The sequence below is a fragment of the Rhamphochromis sp. 'chilingali' genome (assembly GCF_963969265.1).
Source record: "Rhamphochromis sp. 'chilingali' genome assembly, chromosome: 13".
Classification (NCBI taxonomy): Eukaryota; Metazoa; Chordata; class Actinopteri; order Cichliformes; family Cichlidae; genus Rhamphochromis; species Rhamphochromis sp. 'chilingali'.
Genome location: NC_137940.1, coordinates 24,321,581 through 24,342,651, shown reverse-complemented (window position 1 = coordinate 24,342,651; position 21,071 = coordinate 24,321,581).

Here is a 21,071-nt window from a genome sequence, read left to right as displayed (position 1 = left end):
GCGAACACAGTTGAATGATGGGGAACATATGTCTCATACCTGATGGCTGAATTGGAGCCTTGAGGTTTTCCCCTGTCACCGGCAAAAAAAATGAATGGTCATGTTTTTATCCACTCAGGTGTGAAATTGCTGCTGTATTTGGCAGATCGGTGCGGGTTAATGTACTCTCCAAGGTCCCACTTCCTATCCCCTTGCACCTCCCTGGCTAGCATAAGCAGTCCATATCACACCTGGTGTAATGCTTTCACAGTGGCCACTCTGGTGATAACAAAAGATTTGTGAGGGTGCTTGTGTGCAGGAATGCGTTTAGATGCAGAGGCATGGCCAGCAAAACTGCTCTGATGGATCTGTCCGAACGGTGGTAACTCCTCTGTGGTCCTGCCGGCTCATTTGCCGGTTCTCCCAAATGAGGACTAGGCCGGAGTTTTTTACCCCTCCGCAATCAGATTGGTAGAAGTAGCTGCTTGATGGCTGGTTTGTTTTAGAGCAAAGAGGGCACGGGGCCATGAAAATCAGCCCGTGCCCCTGCCTGTTTCGCACCGCTCACATCTCATTCTGCCACGCTCTCAAATACCCAGGTTGGAGTCATTTGGTAGCTGGTCTCATCTGTGCATTGATCGCTCTGTTTTGGATCCTCTTTCATCTATAAATAATGTACTCATCTGCAGAGTGTACTCTCTCTGTAAGCTCCCTGTTACCCAGACCGGCCCTACAAGGCATGCCATTCCTGTCTGTGATAATTCTTTTATGGATGACAGTCTCTCTTTCTCCCTTTAACTCTCTCTGTGATGGACAGAGGATCTTTCTTCCAGCCCCGAAATCACCTCACACCTACCAGTGGTCATCATGATCTGAGATCATGAACACTGCATCAAAGTGACGAAGCAACAAAGGAAACTGCTGATAGTTAACTCTATTGGAGGGCTAAATAAAAACTAAGCGTTGACTCTCTTCCCTTGTATTTGCCGACAAACACTGCCCAAGTAACACTCTCCCTCACTTTCTCTCACCGTCTCCTCATTATCAATGCTTGGTTGCCTGTCTTACCCAGTGTACTGTAAATGCTTTCAATGGCAATCTGGGAGGGTGGAGAGTGTTGCAATTTCCATTCTGTTGCACATCTCTCCGCGCCAGTCTCCAGAGGCAGTCGGGGAGGGGGGTGGAGGGGGTGGGGGTGGTATTGCCGGGGCTCCCCTGGGGTTAAGCACCAAGCCCCAGGCAGCGTGAATGGATTAAGTCAAAGACGGAAATTCATATTTGTTCAGTTACTGTTTTCAGCTCTTTAAAAATCCACTCTGCGTATTTTGCGTTTGTAAACACTTGTGGAGGTAGAAACGCTGTCCGTCCCGACCCGTGTTCACATGCGGCGTGCTGTCAAGTTTTTCTCGAGAAATGAGGTGTTACATAATGTGACGTGGAGTTTCTTTTTTAACAGGCACCGCTGACACGGCAGCTCATGTTGCATCTTTCTGAAGCACCTGGCAAAACACTTGGTTTTATTTTCTGTTACTATATACTGTATTATTATTTCATGACAGGGCAGCTGCTTCTTTTTCCAGTTTAATCTGGTGCTTGGACTATATACGATCCAAATGACTGTGCGAATATTACCCCAAAAAAAGAGAGCAGGACTTATCCTTTCCTTGGGCCATTTCCCATTATGTAGCTTTGTTGTTTGGATTAGGGGCAGGGTCTTTTCTAATGAAATCTAATATCTTAAAAAAACCATTAATGAATGAAATCATGGAAAGAAATAGCTTGGAGTCATTTGTAGCAGAAAATATAGATAGATCTCGTTTCTTTTGAAGTCAAATGAATGTTTCTGGCCAAAAAAAAGAAGAAAAAAACTGGATGAGGATGAATTCCCACTGCCTTGTCGAGTAAGACCAGACTAGATATCTCTAATCTCATGACATTTCTCCATGCCAGTACTAGAGTTTTGCAGCGTATCTCTGTGAGAATAGGGCTGCATAAACTGATAGACTATTCTGTTGAGATTTTAAAGACACACTCGGCTTAATGGCTGCCAATAAACAAGACGCTGTGGAACCAAATCACCGCTGCAATCGTGCCGCTGCCGTCACAGTCCTTGAAGACAGGTACAGTACGAGCCAGCGTGGCGTGTGCATCCCCGCAGACCCGAGAAACAGTTAAGAACATGCAACCGCAAAATGCCACGGCTGCCTCCAAACATGCCAGGCTTAGAAGTGGCTTCATGTTGTTCTTTTTCATGAAAAACACGAGATGTGATGAATAATATATATCCTGGTTTGACATGCCCATGTACACTGGCAACAGATAACGCTTTTTATTTTTTATTTTGATGCGGCTGTTACACATTTGTCTCTACTTTGATGGCTGCGGCATTGAACTTAAGACACCACTTTTGACTGCTGAAACACAGCGCTTACCATTTCAAATGAGCTCATTTGCAGTATTTTGTTTCTAAAATGGTTTAATCAAAGGGTCAGTTCACCCTCAGGTGCCATGTGTCCTTGCAGATAGTTTCGCTTTTATAGGCTTTAATGTTTGAAGTCCATTTTGATTCGAATTCTTCTTTATGTCCCATGAGCAGCAATCTGAAGCAAGCACGCTGGTAAACAACAACAAAAAAAGCTTTTCATTCACTTGCACAAAGGAAACAAATTGAAATATGATGTTATTAAAATTTGAAGTCATCTACAACATGTAAAGCTAGTAGTTCAATCATGTGGGAGAATGCTGGTATCTTTTATCTGTACTTTAGAAAGCTACAAAAAATTCTGGATCATAAATATTATGAAATGATCATACATTCTTCAGATTGCTGTATTTGAACCCCTTATCACCCCTTTATTTTTTCCCATCTCGATCCCTCTCAAGCCATGCCAAGGCAATGTGTTCCTGCACCACACATTTGACCTTTGTGCAGTGCGTGTCATGTGTTACGGTGCATTGCTCAGCCTGAGGAAGAATTATCACGGCCATGCAAATACACAACTCTGACCAACAAAAAACGTTTTTACTTGTGAGTGCAGCAGAAATGAGCCATGAAACTGTAAACCTCAGGTCTGTTAACGCAAGCATGAAATATTCAGAGATAGCATATGGCCAGATATGTAGTTATAGAGTTATATTACCAGAGAGTTTTGAAGCTTTTCATGTGTCCCAAAAAGCAGACTGCTTGTCATCTAACAATGGACGCAAAGAACATGATAGGATGTTCAGATTTGTGCTACTGGTGCTTACATCTGCGCTTTGAAAAATCCTAAAAGTTGTGCTAACTTGTGCAGTAAATAATGTGTGTGTGTGTGTGTGTGTGTATGTGTGTGTGTATATATATATATATAAAAAAAAAAACACCCAGCACGCCCCTGCGGGCAGTTTATCCTTCAAGCTCGGGTCCTCTACCAGAGGCCTGGGAGCTTGAGGGTCCTGCGCAGTATCTTAGCTGTTCCCAGGACTGCGCTCTTCTGGACAGAGATCTCCGATGTTGTTCCCGGGATCTGCTGGAGCCACTCGCCTAGCTTGGGAGTCACCGCACCTAGTGCTCCGATTACCACGGGGACCACCGTTACCTTCACCCTCCACATCCTCTCGAGCTCTTCTCTGAGCCCTTGGTATTTCTCCAGCTTCTCGTGTTCCTTCTTCCTGATATTGCTGTCATTCGGAACCGCTACATCGATCACTACGGCCGTCTTCTTCTGTTTGTCTACCACCACTATGTCCGGTTGGTTAGCCACCACCATTTTGTCCGTCTGTATCTGGAAGTCCCACAGGATCTTAGCTCGGTCATTCTCCACCACCCTTGGGGGCATCTCCCATTTTGACCTCGGGACTTCCAGGTTATACTCGGCACAGATGTTCCTGTACACTATGCCGGCCACTTGGTTATGGCGTTCCATGTATGCCTTGCCTGCTAGCATCTTGCACCCTGCTGTTATGTGTCACACAGCGGAAATTTGTGTTTTTTATGTTTTATCAATCTGTGTATTGGTACATAGTGTTGATTTTATTTGCATGATTTTATAGTGATATTTATATTGCATGTTTGTTTATTGATATTTATACTGCATGGTTTTATCCTCATATTTATATTGGTGTTAATGTTGTACCATGTTCCTTTAACCCACTGTGGACTAAACAGATAATTGTAGGCACCTGTGAGGTGGGGGCGTTCCCCAAGGTGGCCTATCAGCCGCCAGGTTGCCCTGTTAAAGGGGATGGTGAGCGCAGAGACAAAGGAGAGAGGAGTGACGCACGAAGGGTGAGGAGGCGAAAAAGGAACGCGTGCAACCCCGCACGTGTGTGGAACGAACTGCTGCCTGACTGTGGGGCGCCGCGAGTTGTTCGGCGATCCAGTCCTAACGGCAGGAACGGCAACAGTGGGTGGCGATGGCTGCAATGCACGACAGGGCAGGGATGCCCCTCTGCCTGCATCTGACGGTGAGACGAGGGAGGCCGTGTTCAGGTGTGGAGTGGGGCGGGACTGTGCGGCGACGCGCTGTCAGGAGGAGACAGGTCTGCGATAGGAGCCCCCTCCCTGGTCTGTTGCTGACGAGTTTTGCCATACTGGAAGAGAAGTTCCTCTCCTGTCTCCTTCATATAAGGACCATTCGCCCATGTGTGGCTGGACTGTGGGATTATGGGACTATGGGAGAGTAATTTTAGTATATGGAAAACATGTTTTAGCCTTGTTTTAATATTGTATAGTTATTTCTGCCGGCAGGGTTTTTAGCGGGTTGCAACACTACTTTTATTGTATATGGGGAATTTTGTCTTGTATTTGTGACTCTGGCTGTGTTTTTTTATTATGGAAATAAATGGTGTTTGAAGCCAGCTAAGTTTCTGTGCCCTGAGCGCTGACCCACCCACTCCCCTTTTTCGCTTGTATGTATACCAGACGTGGTGGTGGTGAGGATTTAGGTCCACCAGTCTTAGCGGCTACATATGTGCTGGATTGTCTCTGGGGCATCTTTACACAGCCTGCACCTGGGGTCTTGCCTGGTGTGATAGACCCCAGCCTCTATGGATCTTGTGCTCAGAGCTTGTTCTTGTGCTGCCATGATTAGTGCCTCTGTGCTGTCTTTCAGTCCAGCTTTGTCCAGCCACTGGTAGGATTTCTGGATATCAGCCACCCCCTCTATCTGCCGGTGGTACATACCGTGCAGGGGCCTGTCCTTCCATGATGGTTCCTCGTCTCCCTCCTCTTTCTTGGGTTTCTGCTGCCTGAGGTATTCACTGAGCACTCGGTCAGTTGGGGCCATCTTCCCAATGTATTCTTGGATGTTCGTTGTCTCATCCTGGACTGTGGTGCTGACACTCACCAGTCCCCGGCCCCCTTCCTTCCGCTTAGCGTACAGCCTCAGGGTGCTGGACTTGGGGTGAAACCCTCCATGCATGGTAAGGAGCTTTCTTGTCTTTATGTCAGTGGCTTCTAGCTCCTCCTTTGGCCAGCCTATTACCCCAGCAGGGTACCTGATCACGGGTAGGGCGTACGTGTTGATGGCCCGGATCTTGTTCTTACCATTCAGCTGACTCCTCAGGACTTGCCTGACCCTCTGCAGGTACTTGGTGGTTGCAGCTTTTCTAGCGGCCTCTTCATGGTTCCCATTCGCCTGCGGGATCCCCAAGTACTTGTAACTGTCCTCTATGTCTGCAATGTTGCCTTCTGGTAGTTCAATCCCCTCAGTTCTGACTACCTTCCCTCTCTTTGTTACCATCCGGCTACACTTCTCCAGTCCGAACGACATTCCAATGTCATTGCTGTATAGCCTGGTAGTGTGGATCAGTGAATCGATGTCTCGTTCACTCTTGGCATACAGCTTGATGTCATCCATGTACAGGAGGTGGCTGACAACTGCTCCATTCCGTAGTCGGTATCCGTAGCCAGTCTTGTTAATGATCTCACTGAGGGGGTTCAGGCCTATGCAGAACAGCAGTGGGGACAGAGCATCTCCTTGGTAGATCCCGCACTTGATGGTGACTTGTGCTATGGGCTTGGAGTTGGCCTCTAGTGTTGTACGCCACATCCCCATTGAGTTCCTGATGAAGGCTCTTAGGGTCCCATTGATCTTGTACAATTCTAGGCATTCCAGTATCCAGCTGTGGGGCATTGAGTCATAGGCCTTCTTGTAATCAATCCAGGCAGTGCACAGGTTGGTCAGTCTGGTCTTGCAGTCTCGGCTGATTGTTCTGTCTACCAGTAGCTGGTGTTTTGCGCCTCTGGTATTCTTGCCAATTCCTTTCTGTGTCCCGCTCATGTATTGACCCATGTGCCTGTTCATCTTAGCCGATATGATGCCTGACAGGAGCTTCCATGTAGTACTGAGGCAGGTTATTGGTCGGTAGTTGGAGGGGACCGGTCCCTTCTTGGGGTCCTTGGGGATCAGGACCGTCCGGCCTTCAGTTAGCCATTCCGGGTGTCTCTCGTTAACTAGCAGCTGGTTCATTTGTGCTGCCAGACGCTCGTGGAGTGCAGTCAGCTTCTTCAGCCAGTAGGCGTGAACCATGTCGGGCCCTGGTGCTGTCCAACTCTTCATACTGGAGACCCTTTCTTGGATATCTGCCACTGTGATGGTTACTGGACCCTGTTCAGGGAGGTCGCTGTGGTCTGCCCTCAGATCCTCTAGCCACTGAGCATTGCCGTTATGGGTTGCATCCTTGTCCCATATGCTCTTCCAGTATTGCTCCGTCTCCAGCCTTGGTGGTGCTGTTCTCTTATTGTTCCCTTGCCACTGAGAGTACACCTTTGCTGGTTCTGTGGAGAACAGCTGGTTTATTCTCCTGCCTTCTATCTCTCTGGTGTACCTCCTCAAGCGGCTGGCCAAGGCTGTGAGTCTTTGCTTGGCAGTTTCCAAGGTACCTTATTTGTCGCACCTTTCTGCAACTCCGTTAGTTGGCTAACCTCCCTCCGTGCTACTTTGATCTTGCCCTCTAGCCTCCTTCTCCATGGAGGGTACTGCCCCTTGTCGCTGTTCAACTTGTAGCCAAGCATCTCACTGATCACTGCTGCCGTATTGTAGATCAGCTTGTTAGTGTCGGTAATCGTGGTTGTAGGTATTGCCCGTAGTGCTGCATTAACATCATCTAGCAGACCTTCTGAGGGTACTTCACGTAATCTTGGTAACCGGCTACGGGGGATCCAGGTTTCAAGCTTGGCCATGATCCTATTTTTCAGGTCAGTTCCTCTCGCACTCAACGATCCTTCTCCTATCGCACTTGGGGCTATGTACCCAATCTCGGGTGGGGGTGATGATATCGCCCCCCTGACCTGGCGTCCTGACTCCTCCTTGCCGTAGCATTTGTGTTGTACCTCGTCAATCTCTAGATGTGAGAGCAGTCCCTTCTTTCGAATGTTGGAACACTGAGCTACTAGTTGTTTCGCTGTCATTGTGGATGTTGGGTATCGAAGAATCCATAGGTCCCTCATCCTATTCATGTAGCCCCTTCCGCCGGGGTTACTTGCGTAGTAAGGCAAGGCAAGGCAAGTTTATTTGTATAGCACAATTCAACAACAAGGTGATTCAAAGTGCTTTACAGAGACATTAGAAACAAGAACAAATAAAAAGCATGATTTAAAATTGAATAAAACAAGCAAATAAACTAACTAATTAACAAACAAACAAACAACAGTATATAAAATCAAAACAGATAAAATCAGAACAGTAGATAAAATCAGTAGTTAAATGTAAGTTTTGAAATTTAAGCTTAAAGTGTGGATTTGGTGCTTTATTCAAATGCAGCTGAGAACAGGTGAGTCTTCAACCTGGATTTAAATAAACTGAGTGTTTCAGCTGATCTGAGGCTTTCTGGGAGTTTGTTCCAGATATAAGGAGCATAAAAGCTGAATGCAGCTTCTCCGTGTCTGGTTCTGACTCTGGGAACTGATAAAAGACCGGATCCAGATGACCTGAGGGATCTGGATGGTTCATACTGGGTCAGGAGGTCATTGATGTATTTTGGTCCTAAACCATTCAGAGCTTTATAGGCCAGCATCAGAACTTTAAAGTCTATCCTCTGACGGACAGGCAGCCAGTGTAAGGACCTCAGAGCTGGACTGATGTGGTCCACTTTTTTGGTCTTAGTGAGGACTCGAGCAGCAGAGTTCTGAATGAGCTGTAGTTGTCTGACTGATTTTTTAGGTAGACCTGTAAAGATGCTGTTACAGTAATCAAGCCTACTAAAGATGAATGCATGGACTAGTTTTTCCAGGTCCTGTTGAGACAACGCCCCGTTTTCGTCTCTTGCCCACCGATGCCTTCTTGTTCCAGTAGCCCACTTTTCGTCAGGGTGCCCTGGTTCCTCAACACCTGACGCGGACCTTGTTGATCCGGGCGACGTCCGAGCCGGCATGCCTTCATATTTATCTGTCTCGCTCATGTCTGCGGTAGGCTTGCTTAGCATAGGGGGTCTAGCCTTAGGACCCTTACTGGATACAGACGCCCCAGGCAGGAATCGAACTTGCGATCCTCTGTTCCAAAGGCGTGTAGTCTAACCACTACGCTTGTTGGCACATCAATTTTTGTGTTAGTTTTAAATAAGCCAAACTAGATGTATCCCTTGGATATCTTTAATTTATTCTACTCTCAGTGTTTTCAGTGTGACGTGATTCACAGTAATAACATAGACGAGGGTTTATCAGTTCAAAATACTCAAAGGCACGTTATGCAAAAAAAGTATTTGACATTTATCAAGGAGACAGCAGTAAAACTAAACTTACTTTCTCTGTTCATACACTGTATTATCCTAAAGAAGTCATATTAGGTTCTTACTGTAAATCCCTTTCTGAGCACAGCCTCGAGGTGTGGAAGGAGATATTCTGATTTAAATCTGACATAACTATTCATTATTACATCCTTTTCTTTATCATCATCATTTTTAGAACAGTGTATCATTTTTACAGTGCAAACATGAATTAAAGTGTAATTGGGGCATTGTGCATCGTACTAAATGACACATATAAATTAAACAGTAGAAAACCTTTTGCTATAGCTCACGAGAGAACTCCTGAAGATGTTTTTTTTAATTTTTAATCCAGTTTTAAATGGCATGTTGATTCTTTTATTTTTAAAACATTTTTAAATATATATATATATATATATATATATATATATATATATATATATTTTTTTTCCTTTTTGGCGGGGGGGGGGGGGGGGTTCTAAAAGTTGCACTTTAATTCTCCCAGTCACAAAATCAGATTCTGGCCGGTTACTGTCTGACTTCTTGTAACTTAGTAGCACATTTGGTCATTTTAATTGCAATTTAGGGAACATTTACCAGACAAGCATGACACTGGCACTAATAGAAACTATGGTAATTAACCTAAACCATGGTCATTCTATTCTGCTGAAGGATTGTAGGGCTTTTACCACATGTTTTATCACTGCTCTGTGACATTCATTAACACGGTCATGACTCATTTTTCCTCTTGCTTTGAGGGAAACGGAGTTTGCTCCTCACTGGGGAGCTACACTGCAGCAGCAGAAGCTAAAATAAAAATAACATCTTCCTTCACAGCCTGTGAATGGGGAAAAAAAAAGCTTCTATCTTCACATCTACTGTAAAATTACACTAAAGCTTGTTGACCTGGCAGGTCACTGAATATAGTGTAACATGGGTGATACTTGACTAAAACCTTTATTTCTTCTTTTCCCTGTGTTGTCTAACACAGGCCAACATGAATTAAAGCCTAAAAGCGAATTGGACTGGAAATGAAACTTTAACTACCCTTGCTCAGTCTTAGGATATTTTTTTATGTTAAGTTATCTTAAAAATATTTAATCAACTGTGAGTTTTGAGAAATGAACTTTCCTACTTTTCCTACTTCTGCCTTATTACGACATTTTAATTGTAAGCCCATTACAATGAATGTGAAAGTTCATTTGTGTTGCCAAAAGTATTGAAAAACATACCCTACTTGTGCAAATCTCCAAAGTGTTTTCTGAATATTTAATACTTTTGGATACAGCTTCTTTAGAAAATAGCTTTCATTTTTTTCCGTTTGTTCACCAAGTTGTCTGTCCTTTCTTTAAAATCTGTTATTTCTCTTTTGTTTGACTACTTAAAAGAAGAAATATAATCAAAAATGACATTCATCTCTAATAGATTAAGGCATCTGTGTGTGCGTGTGTTTGTGTGTTATCTACATGGATACCACACAAACACACCCCTGCAATGGTCCACAGTAAGTACCATATTGAGTTTGAGGTCATGCAAATGGTCACATTTTGAGTTTCTCTTTACGAGACAGTTGAAGATGAATGGAATCTATATTAAATTATATATTATACACCTGTGTGACTGATTATTAACACAAATATCTGATTAGCTAATCATTTCAGTGCATTTAGGCATATAAACATGGTCAAGTAAACCTGCTGAAGTTCAAATTGAGCATCAGAATGGGGAAGATGATTTAAGAATGTGGCATGGTTGTTGGTGCCAGATCTGGTATGGAAGTATTTCTGCTGGCATTTTCCCTCAAAAAACTCTCTACAGAGAGTGGCCTAAAAAATGAAAAACATCCAATGAGCGGCATTTCTCTGAAAACACCCTGCTGATGTCAGAGGACAATGGGTCAACTGCTTCTAGCTGATAGGAAGGCAACAGTGACTCAAATACCTACTTGTTACAACCAAAGTGTGCAGAAGAGCATCTCTGAAAGCGTGGAGCCATCTTGCTTAATATCAGCTGTACAGGCTGCTGCTGGTGGAGTAATGGGGGATATTTTGGATCTTTTTTTGGCACACTTTGAGCCCTTTACTACTACTTGAGCATCATTTAGACACCGTAGCCTACCTGAGTATTGTTGTTGAACACTTCCATCCCTTTAAGACCACAGTGTACCCATCTTCTGATGGCTGCTTCCAGCAGGATAGCTCACCATGTCGAATCAAAGTAGTTTCTTGAACATGACAATGACAACTCAAATGTCATCCACAGTCACCAAATCTCAATCCAATAGCACACCTCTGGGATGTGGGGGAACACGAAATTCACAACATGGATGTGCAACAGACAAATTTGCAGCAAGTGCGTGACGCTATCATGTCAGTATGGACCAAAATCTCTGAGAAAAGTTTGCAGCACCTTGTTGAATCTGTGGCAAGAAGAATTAAGGCAGTAGTGTGTACCTAACAAAGCGAACGGTGGATGTATATCATCATCACAAGTAGTAGTTTTGTAGGCTCTTACCCTTGATGCATTGCTTAACAGATGATGGCCCTGTAATGCTGTCACATAGTTTACTAATTAACTTACCCTGGCTGTGTTAGCCACCTTCGCGGATGCTAACGTAGCTGTGACAGCTAGCTAGCTAGCTGTTATCAGATATTAAAAATCTGTATTGGTCTCAAACATCTAATATTTATGAAAAGCTGGAGAAGCAGTGCAGTTTGATTGCTTTAACGTTTCCAAATGTTTACACTCAGATTTTGCTTTATTACACTTATGATCATTTTCACGATGAAGGGGAGCTGCTGTGTTTGCAGCAGGATTGGGAGTGCTTCCAGCCACAACATAGAAGTTACAGGAAAATGTAAGTTTTGCTCTGATACAAATGGACCCGACAGACAAATGGTATGACTCTCACAACCAGCATTTTAAATATACAAGATTAAAATACAGGAATTCTGCCAGTGCACAAAAAAATATCAAAGAGAGAAAAGAAAGACAGAGGAGAGGATGTATTAGCCGCAGGACAAATTGTGCTTAATAGTGTAAAAACCTTTAAAATTAATTGAGCAGCCAAATGTTACTTCATCCCTCTCATGCATGCTCGCAGCCATGGAGAATCCTACCGCAAAGGGAAATGGCTTTGTTCTCTGTCTCACAGCCAAGCATGCGTGTGGACGCCATATTCATCCCATTATTCTTTTTTATTAAGGCCTGTGATATTAATGTTACAAAATGCACTTCCCTTGCATGTGTTCAGAGGTGCTTGTGGTGGAAAATAAATAGAATGCTTTAGTGTTTTACTGCCATCATGTTAAACACCAACAATCAGTAATAGCACAGCAATCAGAAGCTATTAACTGGATGAGGATTTGCATAAAGAGCATACTATTTACATGATCAGACTACGCCACAGTTCATCACTGAAGGCAGGAGGTCTTGCCCTTTCATATCATGAGATGTTTAAGCAATGCAAAGACATGCACCACCGATCTTTTTTTATTTTTAGTTGAAGTGCAGCTTCCTGTTCAAAAACATGTTTGCAAAATGAAATGCGAACGAATGAGAAAACAGTGTGGGAGTCCGTTTTTAGGAGCAGTTCTGAGTCACAAAAGGCTTCAGTTCAGTGTTTTCAATTACAGCGTATCTCATCTCAGTTTGCCGGACAGTAGGCGTGTACCAATATGAAACTCAGGCCACTGTATCCCCGTGGTCTCAGATTGTTAGCTGACCTAGTATTCAGCCAGGGCTTCATGCTTCACAGAGCCGCTCCCGCAATCTATACTCCACTGTAGCACCCAAGAAATTAGGGATGGGAGGGAGATGGAGTACCATTGATACATTTCATCTTTGCTAGAGGGCTGTCTCTCTCATGCAATCAAAAGCTGGGCCCTAGGAGCCACAGTGCCCAGACAGAAGTAGGGGGGGAAGCTGTGAATCCCTGCAAAGCCACTGTGGGTTTTATAAGCTGTTCCCTGGAAACCAACAATTATTTCATTGTAATGAATGCATGCACAACTGCGTATCACATGACCATCATCCAGACTGTGAACACATCTGATGCCATTGGTGAGTATTTCAATGTCTCTAAAAAATGATGCACAGTGCTTTCATTACGGCTCTGCTGCAGTCATCACCTCATCTTGGAAAAAAAAAAAAGCAAAGTGTCGGACCCGAAAGCCACAATTTACCTGGAATTACTCTGATAAAAACATCAACATGGATAATGCATCTCACAGCCGCAGACTCATAAAGACGTGTATTTGTCAAAGACAAGACAGAAATTACAGTGCTTGTGCAGCAGCTACGACCACATCAAATCTGCATGCCTCCGTCCCCAGAGGCTCCCCGGTTTGTCCTCTTCCATCTTAACTCAATGAGAGGCTAACGTAAACCTAGTAATAAATCATATCCCTTTAAACTGAGCAATGATCTAATTTTTGAAGTGCTGAGGGATGGGCGAGAAGGGGAAAACACGGATCTCACAAAATGAAATTTTATGACTCCCCCTGTCACATCTAGTTGCTTTGTCAATTTGGGGCTAACACTGCTGCCTTAGGGCCCCCGGCACAAAGATGTGGAGTGTGGATGTACCAGCCGTGGTCGCCTCAATTGCTGGAGCATGCACGAGTTCACTTTACATCTCTTTGGCAATATACAGTCAGTCAAAAAGTCACACCTGAGTAAACAATGAATTCAAACAATTGAGCAGCCGTTTAATTAATAAATGAAGATTCTCAGAGTGATGTTATCAAAAGTTCTGCATTCTAGGGAAGGTCTTCATTGCGCTTGAAGATGAATACCACTGTTGCCAAAAAAAGTGTCTAATTGTGTTCACACAGTCTCGCACTGAGGGACAATTGCACAGTTGGCAGTGTGCAAGACTACTGAGAGGAGTGTGTGAACCATCTTCCACGCTGTGCTTGACTTTTACTTTCTTCTGTGTGTGGTCATTTTAACGCACCGTTGCCAATTGTTCACCTGTTCAGGCAGGTGAGGTGCAGGTGTAAAAGCCAGGCTAACTAACCAGTCGCATGCAGCCAGTACAGACTAATGATAAACTCTGATCACGAAGCATGCTGTAGCAGACTCTTTGTACAACTGGTGTCAGCACTTGGACTGAATTTGCATTTCTCTTTGAATGTGTGCTGACAAGCGCTACTGTCTCACGCAGTTATTCACAAAAGAAACGGAGATGATGATTGTAAGTAGAAAGAGAACAACACAAATATATATAAAATAGGTAGCTGACTGGGTTAGGCAGCTTTAAAAGCATCTCTGGAAAAGAATTTGCATTCATTGCAGCATTATGTTATACAAATATCTTGCTTCGTGGCCTCTCACAGGGAAAATCTATACGCTTATCTGTTTGCCCAGCAAACAAGCAAGAGGGTTTTGACTGAAAGATTGTATTCCCGTGTGCAAAAAGCTACGCCTTTCCTTTTTTTTTTTGTAACAAAAAGATAGGAGCCATCCCTGCAGGTCTTATGCTGTTCCTGCTTAATATGTGAAGTGAATAAAGGGTGCTGCTCTTCATGGGCATAGCCGATTAACGCGATAAAGAAGGTTACTGCGATAGCCCAAACGCGAGGCAGTGTGATAACGCCAGGGTCTCGGCAAGATCAGGCTTAATGTCCCAAAGTGCCTCCACAGGATTCAGCCGCGGTCGCAGAACAGGTTTCCATTTAATACAGACTGTGGCATTTTAACCTTTTGGATGAATTTAACATGACTTTCTATTTGCGCTCGTGTATAGGTGGGGGCTCGGCAAGCGAGCAGGAAGCGTTCAACAAAGAGGAGAAGTAATCTGCTTAGAAATGGCGGGAGAGAAGTGTCAGCCTTCATCTTCTCTGTGCTCTGAGGAGGTGTCTGTGGCCTTGACAACAACATTACATGCTCACCAGGCAAGGTGCACCCCCCACCCCCACCACCGCTGCCGCCGCCCCCTCCTCCTCCTATCCCAAACAAACACACAGAACATATCCCACGATGCACTGGATTAGCGTCACAAGTGTTATCTTTGTCGAAGCCCTTAGAGAATCTAATCACGAGGGCTCGGCGTGGACCGCTGAGTGCAGTTTATTCTGCTGAGCTGTGCCGGTAGATAGCACTCCACAACCCTCCTCTGCTCGCAGGCCACATGGCGCACACGTCGACATTAAGTTCTCGCTTCAAAACAGGTGAACCACGTCTAGTGGAGAAACACGACAAGCTGCTACGGGAATGCACAGATAGCATCGGATTGTCAAACTTTTAGTGGGGTTTTTTTATTGTAAAAGAATCATTGCTCGTGTGCGCTTTGACTGTAAATGGGCCATGGGCTGATTGCTGCAGAGCAGAGCAGAGATTCTCCAGTGGATGTGTATTTGTACAGCAGCAGGAGGGGCCCTTGTATACCCAGAGGAGAGGCTAAGCCTACACATGGCAGCCCTCTGGGATGCAGAGAGGCTGGGGAGCCTCTCAGGGGAGGGGATGTACAGGGGGTCACATCCCCCTCCAGAAACTGTTTTTGTCTGCGATTGTTTCTGTCTACATTGCTCAGGATGATACTCGAATATCATCTCTCCCTCTCGTTCCGCCTCTGTCCCAAGGCTGAGACATGATGTCGGCATGCTAAATTGGTTGCTCCTTGGTGACGGTGACATTTGAGCTACTAATTATTATGTTCTCTCATGCACTGTTTCTCTGCTGGCTCTAAATCTTTCTTAGAACATCTCAGGTCAGGAGTGAGCCTTTTCTCACAGCGAAGGGGGCGAAAAAGTGAGTCTATTATAAATCACAATGTAGTTTAGTAATCCTGAACATGTCATTAAATGGCTATTGTATCGGCAGACATGTAATTTGGAAACTTGAATCTTTCATTTTCACTTTAGACTTTCTTTTTCTATCCGAGTCGAAAAGTGTTACCTTTTAATTTAGATATGGCATTTTTATACCGGAAATTAGGTTTTCGTTATCTTTGAAGCTGACAGAGCTCAACTCTACAGCCGTGCAAAGCTCGTAAGGGGAAATTTGGCAGCACCCAAAAAAAACCAAACAACCCTTGTTCGCTTTCTTCTTGAGTTTCTCATCTCACAAGCAAAGCAAACACACGGAGAGAAGTACACATAAAATGACCCCTTTTCCTCCAGAGAGCTCTTTACCTTCTGAGGCATCTACACTCGTGGCTGAGGAGAAGGAAAAAAGGGTCTATGCCCAGCTGTAAAACTCTATCAGCGCTTTAATCTTGTTTTCATTTGGAGCATACTGCATCTGAAACTAGCTCCATTAGACAAGAGTGCAATCAGATCAAGAAGTCTTCAGCCTCCCAGTCACATGATAACGCCGCGATCTTCAATCTCCGGCATTCATCACTTCAATTGGCGCGCATCATAACATGCCCTTTCACAACACTGCAATTATTATCCACTTTTACAGCTTATTATAAGTGTACCTGTTTGACCCAGTGTTGCTGTCTGACCAGGAAATAGCTCTGCTGCACCACACAGTCCCCACTGGGACATATCTAATTTTTCTTTCAAACATAAGAGGATTTTTTTCTCCCATCTTCAAAGGATGCTATTTTGAAATTCAAATTTTGCAGACATGTTTCCCTGCGTGCAATAAAGAGCTTGCTTCAAACTACTACTGAAACAATGTTTACTGAATATCATCAGACGTGTCATTTAGTGAGAGGAGAGAGGTGTGTAGGACGCGTTCGGTACATTTTTAGCATTTGTCGCCTATATAATTGGTGTCCATTATTGCAGAGCATTAGCAGGGATTCTTTCAGATCTTCAGGATCACGATAAACTAGCACAATAAGAAGAAAGAGAGACAGTGTGCTGCTTTTATATATGGGTTCACTGATTTTCCTCTGCTTTCAAAGGCCATATGGAAAAAAAGCTGATTTTTTTTTCAAATACTCCCTCATACTGATTAATTCGTAAAACCAGAATTAACAGGAGTACTTTTACTTGCACAGTAAGTTCATTTTACACATTAAAAAAAGAAAAAGGGAGACAGAAACTCACTTCACACCAGTATTCCATAATTTAAATAGCATTATTTTTGAATGAAATTGGTACGGATGGCTGTCTCCAGCCCTTTGATGGATACCTGGTGCCTACAGGATTTGTCCCAGAAGTGCTTCACCTCTTTGATGTATGTCAGCACTGCAGGTGTAAGCTTCTTGGCCACAGGTTCGAAGTGAGAGAAAATTTTTTCCCTCAAAGTCTCATTTCTACCCGCGCCAGCCACTTCCAGTGAATTCCCAGCTTATTTGCTGCCAGTTTTTCTCAGGAATTTATGTATCTGGGGTTGGATAGGGTCCTTGCACTGTGTGTGTGTGGGGGGGTGGGGGGTGGAGTTGGGGATCATTATGTCATCAAAGTCTCTTTGTTTCACGCCAAACAATCTTCTCAACGGGCATGGGGCTGTAGCGCTGTAGGCCTCTACCTTTATGTGTTTTCGAAATTAAATCAAGGTTGAATGAATTAATAACGATACAAATAGTGGCTCTTCTGTTTAAAGCACTTGGTCATGTGGCAGTGTTGGTATTGGCTTCGGGCATCATGAATGAGCTCTTTTGGAAGATAGAAAGTTTTATTGCCTATCAATCCCTTCACCAGAGGCAGAAAATCAACAGCTTTCTTGTCATCATTCCTCTCATTGTCTGACCTATATTTCTTTTTACCCACGGGCCAGTTTTAATTGCATAGTTTGCATGTTATCTACTCCCATGAATATAAAAAGATAGTGAGCCACAATAGCTAATATACTTCTTATACACTTAACTTTTATTTTATTTTGTTCTTAACTGTTAATTTCACACTGAGTACCCCATTGTTCCAATTTACAGAGTCTATGCAGACTATGCAGCTCTTACTATGCGCTTTAATTCAAATCCTGCAAGTCCAGGGATCCAGCTATTTCTTTGAAATAATAACTTAGATAGGACATTTGTTTAATCATGTATTTATTACTTTATACTCAATAGGATATTTGTTAGTCAGTGTTAAAGCTCACTGGGGTGCTGTAAAGTGTAATGTGGTTTTAAATTAAACATCTAATGACACACTCTTTACACTGAAAAGTGATTTAGATGGGTCACAAGTCACAGAGGGGTTAGGCGAGACAGGAAGAAGTAACTTGAGCAGCAGGTATTCCTAAACACAGTGAAATTAAAGCTATTGTGCGACAGAGTAAACAGCTAACAAGAGGCCCACCGAGGCATTTCAGTGGCCCTCGCTGCATTTGGATGATAGATTAGGATTATTACGTGTGCGTGTTTTATTTATGTGTTTTGCCTGGTCAGTTCACACTTAAAGAATAAAACATAACACAATGTAAAGGTATGATACGAAACCAGATCCATATCAGCTAGAAGACTAGACAAAATTACTTTTTAATCTTTAAAATTTATAGCTTTTTATATGCTTGGTTGGACACCTGACGCACGCAATGTTTTTCCTTTTCCACGGAGGCACAAATGCAAACAATTTAATTTATTTTCGAATGATTGAACTCCATTTAGCTCCTCCGGTTTCAGTTTACCACTATTGCCGATGCTGGCTCACTGTGATGCTGTCAAGGCCTTACTATGGGACACATAGCAATGTGTTATAGTAAACTATTAGTAAACTGCACTTTTCTTACTTTGGCAGAATGTCTCTGCTGAAAAAAAAAAAAGCCTTCAAGGGTTCACTTTGTAAAAGATTACACAGCTGCCAATATTGATGCAAAACATTTTGCTCGTAATTCAAAGCTCCGATTGCACAGAAATTTGCACTTCCATCAATTCCACATGACATATGTTCCGCTGCCATCAAGCAACAGCTGGGTCATAAAATGAAAACAAAACAGAAGTGCAATTTTCTAGGACTGCTCTGCGTGCAGCCTCTTAAAGACTGTGGTTCGGGAACTGATCCGTGTTTTCTGAGGGAATTTTTTTTTCCCCTCCCACCACACTCTGTACTTTGTGAGGACAGTTAAGATATTTAGCGGCAAAGTAGCACCTTGTAACAGGTCCTACATTTATAATTTCAATTGGAATTTAATTAGAGCTGCTAGAGTATTGGCAGCAAAGAGTGCTACATTTGTTAAACATAGACATATCCACGGAGGTGACAAGGTCATGCTTTTATAAAGGTGCCCCTTTTTAAGAGTGTAATAATAGAGGATAATTATTTTTAGTCGTGCATTAATGTGCCAGCAGAATTTTAATGGTTTGGTTATTTGAGCTTGGTGTAATGATAGGTTGTTTTTTTTATTTATTTAGATGTTTAATGATGGAATTTGTTGAGTTTAATGTATCTTCACGTTCTTAAATATCAGGAACTTTGCTGGAAAATAACTGTCGCTCTAGTAATCAATGTAATCAAAAGTAGCTGATGAGGCCAGCTGAGGCATGGATGACCTCTGATTCCCTGCTTCCAAATTTAAACAACACCTGTGGGTGTATCTAAAATGTTAGAAACATGGTGTCTGTCTTTCAGTGGCCTTTGAAGAATCTTGAAGTTATTTTTTTTTATCAGTATGGGCTTTCTTTAGCTGCCTTGGTCACACAAAATATGGCTTTTATACTTTTTTACTTGTATACTTTTTGTGTGTGTGTGTGCCTGTGATGTAGCACTTCTCTTTCTGTGAAAAGACCCTGATGATGATGCTACAGCTGCACATTCACATGTAGTGAATACTCCTCCGCCTAACTCTTACACGACCTTGCAGGTTTCAACACTGAACTGGCGCATACAGCTGGCTCTGCATCAATCACTGAAGACAATATTGCTTCTGCCATCCTTACAGACATTTTCAGTAACCACTCAATTTTATTCACTCAGTGCCAAAACACAGTAGTCATCTAAAGGCACTTTACATTGTAAGGTAAAGAGCCCAACATTAAGGGTGGAAAGCCAATCATTCAAATATCCTCTACAAGCAAATGGGGAGGAAAAAACCCTTTAAACAGGCACAAACCTCTGACAGAGGGATGGTGGCCATCTGCTGCGACTGGCTGGAGTGAGGGGAAAGAGAAGAGAGCAAAGAGATGTTAAACCCTTTCTTCTACAACTGTGTCCTAAATCTCTCGCTTTAAAGTGAAACAATGAAAAATTCTTCTCTAAATGTAAAGAAACAGCTCAATTTTAAATGACAAAAAAGGTAATAATGGAAGCTAGAGACGCTAATGAGAATGAAGCAACTCCCTGAGATCTCTCTCTCCACGAACCTCCACCTAGACTGTCACCTGAAAATTTGATGACAGAATATGCAATCAGTGTTGCAATTATCAGAATGGAGTCATCCACTCGTGTTGTTGACCCTGTTCCAGCCAAGCTGTTTGACTCCAGTACCTCTTACAGGAAGCAACCATTATAATAAAGTGTTCTCTGAGTTCTCAGGCCTCATTCCCAGAGCTTTCATAAGAGCTGTGGTAATACTTATTCTTACTGTGACTCTTATACACCATCCCTCTAATCCCAATTTTTGGGGAAATTTAAATTAAAATATCTCCATATTCCTTTCATCTGGATGACACGTCAGAAAATTCTAATTATAAACTCCATACAGTCTAAAAAACATGCTTTTAACATTTCAGAAAACTGTAAACTGTCTGAAAAACATAACTGTCTTTTGTACTCTTTTTAGTCATCCTCATAGCTAAAAATAATAATAAGAGATACTAAAGAGCCACATTTCAAATGCAGTAATGCAAAGACACAATTTTAGCACTGACCTTTTTTTTTTTTTTTTTTTTACAAGGAAATCTGAGTCATTGCAGAAAAACAACAAATATGTGGATCCAAAGGATAATAGCAACCCTAAGTGCTCCTTCATTACATGCACCTAAGACTGTGTGATATGGATGTGCCAAACCTCATCTGTTGGCCACAGTCAGCTGACATATCTAAGAGTCTATCCTGGTGAATGACAGGAGACTGTCTTCTGTTTTCCTCAGACAAGAGTAATTGGTTCCTCACCCTACTCAGCTGAGCAGGTGTCTCCTGTCTCCGTGTCAGGGAAGGAAGAATCAAAACCACCAATCAAGCTGGCCAAATGTCTCTGAGCGACTGACTTCACTGGAGCTTCGGTGGAGAGGAAAGCAGGTGAATCTCCCTTTGCATGTGACCTTTTCCACCACACACCTTGTCAAACTCCCTGTGATGCCCCATCACTGATATAGATGCATGACAGAGCCTCTACTGTGATGTACAGATTTGTCTTTTTTTTTTTTTTTTAAACGGGGCTGCTGAACAAGCTGTTATCATAACACAGACACAGTATCTTTGGATAAAATAAATGGTAAAAATGCTAATAAATATAGTTAATTTGTGCTCCAGCAGACATAAAGCAAAAATAACATATTGGCATTCAGTTCAATTTGTCTTTTTGCTGTGTCAGTTAAAGTCAGCTGACCTTTGTTGGTTGAAAAAGAT